The following is a 7,617-nucleotide window of genomic DNA, read 5'->3' as shown; positions in this document are numbered from 1 at the left end:
CTCTCCCCCTGTCTTTCTTCACATTTATTTAATTTCATGCGCTTACCGTTGCCGGGCGCTGCCCCGCCGGGCCCCTCCGCGCCCCCCGCTCCGCGCTTCCCTCCTGCGGCTGCAAACCCCGCTACCAAAGCTGAAGGAACTGAAACGTCTGATGGACCGAAGGAGAAAAACTCAGCAGCTCCCTAGGAGGGATCTCTCCAGAAACTTTGAATCACGACACGTGCTGGGAATGGAGATGCTTTTACGTTTAATAGAAACTAAAGCAACGCCGAGGGTAAAGGCAGGTGAAAAAAACAAATTCTCGTGACGGTAAACTGGATTTATTGCCCAGGTTTCTGCCGAGGACTACAGACAGAAGTGTAAACGGGTGAATGAGCCTTAACTGCTAGTTTTGACGGCGATGCATTGGAAGGAGATTAGATTCTATAACAGAGATATAGGTTCTCATTACAATATCAACCCTTTGAAACACCTTCCCGGTGTGGGTCACAACTACTGTGAAAAAGGACACTTTTAGAGTGATATTTAAGGCATTTATAATGAATAAAAAAATACAGAGAACGCGAGAGAAAAAACAGTACTAAGTTTTCAAATGCTGATTTTTTACAAAACTAAGGGGGAAAAAAATCTGAAAAAGAAAAGAAAAGAAAAAGAACAAAAAAAAAGAGCACTTTGAATTACGAAGACCTGGAAATCGAATTGGTTTTTAGCAGAAAGTCCTCACAAGTAAAAAACATTGGTGCCTCTTCCCCCCGCCTCCCCCCCACCAAAAAAAAAAAACAAAAACAAACAAACAAACAAACAAACAAAAAGAGTCATTTTTGTGTTGGAAATGTTAGGAATTGTTATGTATTTGTCCTTCACTAAAATCAAATGTCAGTGCCTAATAAGTGTAAGTTTCCATTTTTTCTGCACCAGGCGCCAGGTTTAAAATTAATTCTTAACGCTTCTCCCCCCTTTTCTAGTTGGGCCAATTTGTTTTTCATGCTGCAATGCAGCCTGGAACACCGTGGCTACGGGCTTCAGTCCCAGCACCTCTGCTTTCCCAATTTTGTGTCGGTGGTTGACAAGTGGATGAGAAGAACAGTTGGTATTAGGCCTTCAAAATCAAAATGTATCTCATGCTCTAGCAATCTAGAGATTTCATATCTAGAAAATCTCTAGATTTTCTTTCTCCTGAGTAGCAAGTGCAATAGACACAGTGTGGGGAAGGACTGCCTCTGTGACTGGCATCTAAAACCAGGCAGTCAGATAAGGAGAGACCCTCTGCTCCTTGCAGAAAGAGAGGAAGGGACCTCACGTGGGACAATGGGACCCCACTTCTCCCTTGTGTCCCTACTCCCAAGAGGTAGGAGTCTTTCCCAGCCACCATACAGAGATCTGTGTCCATTTCAAAGGTAACGTCATGCTGGGCAATGCACAAAAGAAAAAAAAAAAAAAGCAAGCCCATTTCTCAGAAGGTGAGTCTGATTTGGAGACGTATTCCAAAGGCACAGGATCCCTGCCTGCTGTTCATACGAACTCTTCACCAACAACTTTGCACAGTGGCAAAGGTAGGACCTGATGCCTACAGAAGCGCTTGCTCCTTGTGAAGATGAACCCCAAGTGTAGCAGCAGCAACTGTGTGCTGTGACACAACAGATGATCTCGGTTTTGTTCCCTGGAGAATCTCTCCTTGAAGGTTGAATTTAGTTATTTTTCCTCACATTTAAGTATATCTTAAGGCAATCAGGTCTGATGCAGCTTGGTATAAGTTCAGTTTCTTTTACAAACAGTTATTTGACTGCAAAACTGTCTAATGTAAGACATGAGAAATCTTCAGTGCCTTAATGCAGAGCAGGGCAAGCATTAATGCAGAAGTGCTGGAGTTGTTTTGCCTTCCCAGTGCACTCTGTGAAATCAGTCCTGGTATGGGAAATTACCCTGGAAGCCAAGGGTCAGAAACTTTTTTTTTACTAATTATCTCCCTGCCTATTTACAATTACATAAAAATAGTTTTCTTGGTCCCAATGAAAGAATTTTAGGTGGACTGAATCACACTAGGAACTACAAAGGAAAAAAAAACAGCTGAAGTATCTCCAGGAGAAAATTATGACAGCAGTGAAGGAAAGCACACTTTTAGGAAGGACTTGGGTTAAGAGTTTGCTGCATAGCATTAAAACACCAACATGGGCCTGCTCCTGTGGTCATACAGTGGTCATGTTTTACAGCACTAATGTGAAAATAAAATCTTGTTGTTAGGAATAAGGAGTTACAGGTTCTGATAAACAGTGAGATGCAGAAATTTACAACTTGCCTCAGAAAACATTCCTGTAAAGCAAATCTAAATTATCTTCTTGGCTGGAACTTCTCAGGTCAGAAGAATTGGGTACTACTGTGAGCAGCTCACTGGACAAGATAATTGATCATCAAACAAAACATTCAGAAAGACTGGGACAAAAAAGTGGTGGAGATGTGACATTACCAATCACAGGTTTTACTCACCTTCCCTGGGAATCCTGCATCCAGTGCCAGTCTGGCATGTCCCTGGTGTGCAGAGGCTGGACCAGTAAACAACACGTTTGATAAAAAGACTAAGGATTTATTAGGCAGATGGGATCTTCCTGGTTTGTTTGTTTGTTTTTAAATCTGGCCACATATATACTTCCTGCTGTTGATTAATATTCTCTTTCAATACCTGAGGGAAACTTTTCCTTTTCCCAGAAAGGCATGCTTTCTTCACTGGAAGATACTACAGGGTGGATGGAGAATCCAACCCTTGCTGCAGCCATTCAGTGCTCAGCTTAACTGCCTTCAGTGTTTCTCACTTCACTGTTTCATTTGGTCTGGCTTCAGCTTCCAGCTGTTGGTTCATGTAATGCCTTACTTCATTGAGATAAGCAGTCTTTTAATTTGCAATATTTTATCTTATGAAACTTCTTTTATTCCACATAATAATAGGGGTTTTTTTTCCTGCTGAAATAGATGCAACTCCTTAATTTTCTACAACAATTTCCCCAGTCCTCAGATAATTTTTGTACATTTTTTATTTGCAAACTGTGCAATTTTTCAACATTATTTTAACAATACTGACACAAGAACTAGTTGTTATTCTAAGACTTTCTTGCTGAAGGTATACACAAAACAAAATCCTTCTTAGCAACTGGTGCTTACGGTTGTTGGGGCTTTTTTTGCCACAACACAATTTTAGAGGCACATCATACTGATGGGCTGTCCCAGTCTGGTCACAATTTTCAGGATCATTACTACAGGTTTGTAAGGATCATGGACTGTTTGGTGGCGTGGAGCTGGCGGCACAGGGGTATTTCTGTTGCTTCTTTTGAGCTGTTAAATAGCTGGTTGAGATTGCGTGTAACCAGACTGAAAGCTTTGGCAATCCCAAGCAAGCCTATGACATGTCTCATGACTCCTTGTAGTAAGTATCATCCTTCCCGTCACCTGCCTTCCTCTGTCATAGATATGGAACGTGGCAAACAGCTCCATTGGTCTGCTGTTTGTTCCTAAAAGTGCCAAGAGACTTAGCAATAGTCTCAGGTCTTTCCAAATGACCCACTTTCCACCTTACTCACCAGTCTGCCTGCCACCATGTTACCTGCAGAATTAATTGTGTGATTTTGTATTGGCTTTCAAGGCACCAATTAATGTCTTGCACAGTTCACATGATAGCTAATACGGATATTCCTGTACAGTGTTCATACACTATGCTCCTGTGTAGCGGTATTAATACTCCAAAGTACTAAAGAGTCCCTCTTGACTCCAGTTTCCTGCACTTATTCTCCATTTCCTATATGCTGCTTTTGGATTGTGCAGTGCCTCCTCTGTGAGATGGGGAACTTGGGTTTTACTAGGCTTCCTATTTCTGCTATTTTACTCTCTGAAGCTTCAATCTGTCTGAAGAATTCAGCACATGTTTAACTTTAAATTGAATACACTACTTGTGGGTTTACATGGGTCAAATTTGGCTGGAATGAATTAAGATCAACATTGCTCTTCTCTCTTAGCTTCTCAGTCCTTTTGCTCTGTCTTCCTAAAAGCTTTTTGGCTTTTTTAGGGCTTGGCAACTGTTACCATGGTGTTCCCAGGGATGCACTTGAGGTGCAGCCTCTGGATCTGTATTTATGCTGAAGACTTCAGGCTCAAGAGCTTCTGGCTTGGTAGTTTTCAAGGGCACCAAATTAACTGAAATTCAAGATAAAAATCATTATGGTAAAATAGCATGGGGAGATGTAATCAGTGACTTTCTTGTCTCCTTCACTGTCTGGAGTAACCCAGTTTTATTTTGTTTTTATTTTTCAGCCTCAGCGACCTTTTATGATTAATTTTGATCTTTTGGCGAGGGTGTGCTTTTTTTTTTTTTTTTTTTTTTTTTACTCTTTACCTTTTTATCTCTGGCTTTGAGAATTAACTGTTAGCTGCTAATTAATCACACACACAGATACTATTAGGTGCACGTTTGTCTGTGTGACAACACATCTACTCCAGTGACACGCTCTGCAGCAGCTGAAATGTACGTGGTGATTTTTACTCCATGATGTATTTACCGGGGAGCTGCAGCCCAGCTCAGGGAGCAGCATCTGGTGTGTGTCACTCACCCGTCCTACCCAACCCTTATGGGCTGAAGGCATCACCTGTCTCTCCTCTACTGATCGTGGCAGATGAAGAGATCATTATGCAGGGCTGCAAGGGAAATCTAGAGCTGTCATGAGGGAATATACTAACATGTGTGAGAACACACTTGAACACATTGAATTTAGGGCTTGATTTTGCAATATGAAAGATCATGGAAGTTTTCTATGAATCCTACAGGAGTGGGCTCAGTTTTGTTCTCAGAGGTAGAGCTGGCAGCTCTGATGGATGCATTGTGGCACATTTGGATCTGAGCTGAAACACTGTGTCCAACTTCACCTCCCTGGCACTGAACCACTGGAGAGTGAATCTGGCTTGTGCAGAAATCCGTTCACCAAGACACTCCACAGGTATTATTGTATTTATATACAATATATTATACATATTTCTTCAGCTGTGTTCAGGACAGAGGGGCAATTTCAGACAAAACATTCCTTAACAATCACCCCCAAGCACAAATTTGTGGCTTTTTTTTTATTTTATTTTTTTTTAATTGCTATAATGTAAAAGTAGAACCAGTCTGTGTGTGAGCTCTGTCAAATTTGCTTAAGCACCAGCTCTGTTAATATAATATGTTCACTAAACTCTTGATGAAATTCTGACACGCAGATCCTCTGCAATATTCAGTTTCAGTGATTTTGATTGCACATGGTCAGAAATCTACGTGTTTTGTTTTGAAAAAGAAAGTGCTTTTGTGTGAAAGTCTTAATTCCTATAAATGTTTTCATTTTAGAGGTGTCTGCCTTTCCACTTTTGTAGATAATATTTCAGAGAGAGGGAGGTAGGTGGCAGAGAAAGACTGCAGCTGGAGAGAGTAAATGGCTTAATGCAAGGAAATGGCAAGATGATCAGGTTTTCCATCAAGCACGAACAGGTAAGATACATGTGTGTTTTTTTCTGTACAGGCTTTCATTTAATACTGATGATATGAAGCTGAGCTGAGGAAAAGAAAGGCCTTCATTACTTCCATGGTTAAGTCTTCCTTGAGTAGAAACTTTTGTTACTCAGAGTGGGCAATATTGTATCATACTGGAGGGGCTCATTGGTTTATTTCTGTTTTCTCCGAAGTGCATTCGGGTAAGCCTGGGAAAATATCACTACAAAATGCTATGAGAGTAAATTTCAAGCAAAATAATTGAAAAATGAAGTAAAAAGAAAATTAATAACAAAATACTGGAGGTGGAGCCATGGTACAGGGAATTGTGTTCTCATTGCCTGGAAGGTCCCCAAATAACATAGCTTCTGGTTTGAGTGTAAATAGGTGTGATTTCAGAGGCTGGAAAATATCCTGGTTTTCTGAAACTGAACAGAGCCTGCATTCAACATTTTTTTATGGCCGTACTTGACAGAGAACTTAAACCTGATGGTTGCAAAAGCCAAGCCCATCTTTAGAAACTAATTTAGAAAAACAAATGAGAGGAAGACAGTAAGAAAGGAAGGTGCTGCCACTACAGGTGTGCAATCAGTGTGAGGGAGAAGGAGACAAAAATATAATTTGATTTTCATAATAATACCTATTTATTGTAGACCAATCTGCTGGAAACCAGTGTATATATAGCCATGATGTAGCCCAGCTGGAAATTCTGCCTTAATCTCATATTAGTATCATTTAGTAAAGAAGAGTAAGAAAATAGTACACAAATTAATTACTTGTAGTGAATAACAATTCTCCAGACTCTTCTGAGGGCACGTTATCTCTGCCCTATACCCCTGCTTGTACTAAAAAATCCAGAATGGGTATGAAATTATGAAATCCCATGCAATAAACATGCCTCCAAAGGGAAATTGTAAAGTGCATACCCAGGGATAATGTTTTGGGGTCTTCACCCATGATAGCTATGCATTTTAAAGAAGGATCTTTTCTCATGCTGAGGTAGGTACTTCCCTGACTTGAAGTGTTTCATGTGTATGTGTATAGCAGCCAGTGGGCTGGTAGAGGAGGTAAGAGCCATCACTTCAGAGAAAGACAAATGTTTTGTACTTCTCACCTGATTATGCTTGCTTGCTTTCTTGAAGAAGGTTTGTGTGCATTAAAGAACAACTGGTCTGCTGAGTTACATCTATGGAGACACCATCCTAACAAATCAAGATATTGAAATGCACGTCCAGTCTCTGTATCAAGGTAAGATAACGCAATTTTTCAATCCAGAAAGATATGCCCATTGAAGAAAACTTTAAGAAATTCCTTTAAGTTTCTGCTGAGGTTTCTTATTAGACAGTAAGATCCCATTGGGTACATGGGGTGACAAATGCTTGGAGCTGTTGTTTCAGAAGAACTTAATAGGCAGGACTTTGTTTAGGCTCAGAATTTCACATAACTCTTTGAATAAAGACATAAACTTTTTGAATGAGTTTTCAGAAACAGGTTTTTTGACTCACAGACAGCTCACTGACCAGAGGGGCGGAGGGTTTATTGTAATGGAGAGTATGAAAGCTGAAGACCTGGCCAAACACAGAGCTGGAAGGCATCTCCAAATTTTTTCTGTATCTTTGGCCATTGAAATAATACAGCTGTTGCATTTAAACAAAACAAAACACAAAACAACAAAAAAACCCCACCAAACAAACAGCAACAAAAAACAACAAAACATTAAAAAACACCCCCCAAACACCACTCCCTAAGAAAAGCCCAACCAACAACAACAACAAAAAAGCAGTTTGCCCATCATTAAGGCATTAATTTTTGTTATACTACCTATTGCTGCTAACAGGACAACAATTTACCAGCCTATGCAACTCTTGTCCTGATCTGCTCCTGGACTGGGAATAGGAGCTGGTTTAGGGCAGGCAGTGGTTTCGCTGTGTAGGGATGCTGCCTCTTCCTGCAGCCCCTGCATACCTTCCCAGGGTAGGCTGGTGGGCACTTGGGCTGCTCCAGCAAGGCAGCTGAAGCAGGGGCTGAGGGTGATTTCCAGGGAACTCAGAAACAAGCAAAAAAAGAAACCCTGACCTGTTGGAAAACCCGGCCATCAACCCCACGCTTCAGAGGAA

The sequence above is a fragment of the Chaetura pelagica genome, unplaced genomic scaffold, assembly GCF_000747805.2.
Source record: "Chaetura pelagica isolate M959 unplaced genomic scaffold, ChaPel_1.0 scaffold171, whole genome shotgun sequence".
Taxonomy (NCBI): domain Eukaryota; kingdom Metazoa; phylum Chordata; class Aves; order Apodiformes; family Apodidae; genus Chaetura; species Chaetura pelagica.
The sequence above is the reverse complement of the archived record's forward strand: the minus strand, read 5'-3'. Positions refer to the sequence as shown.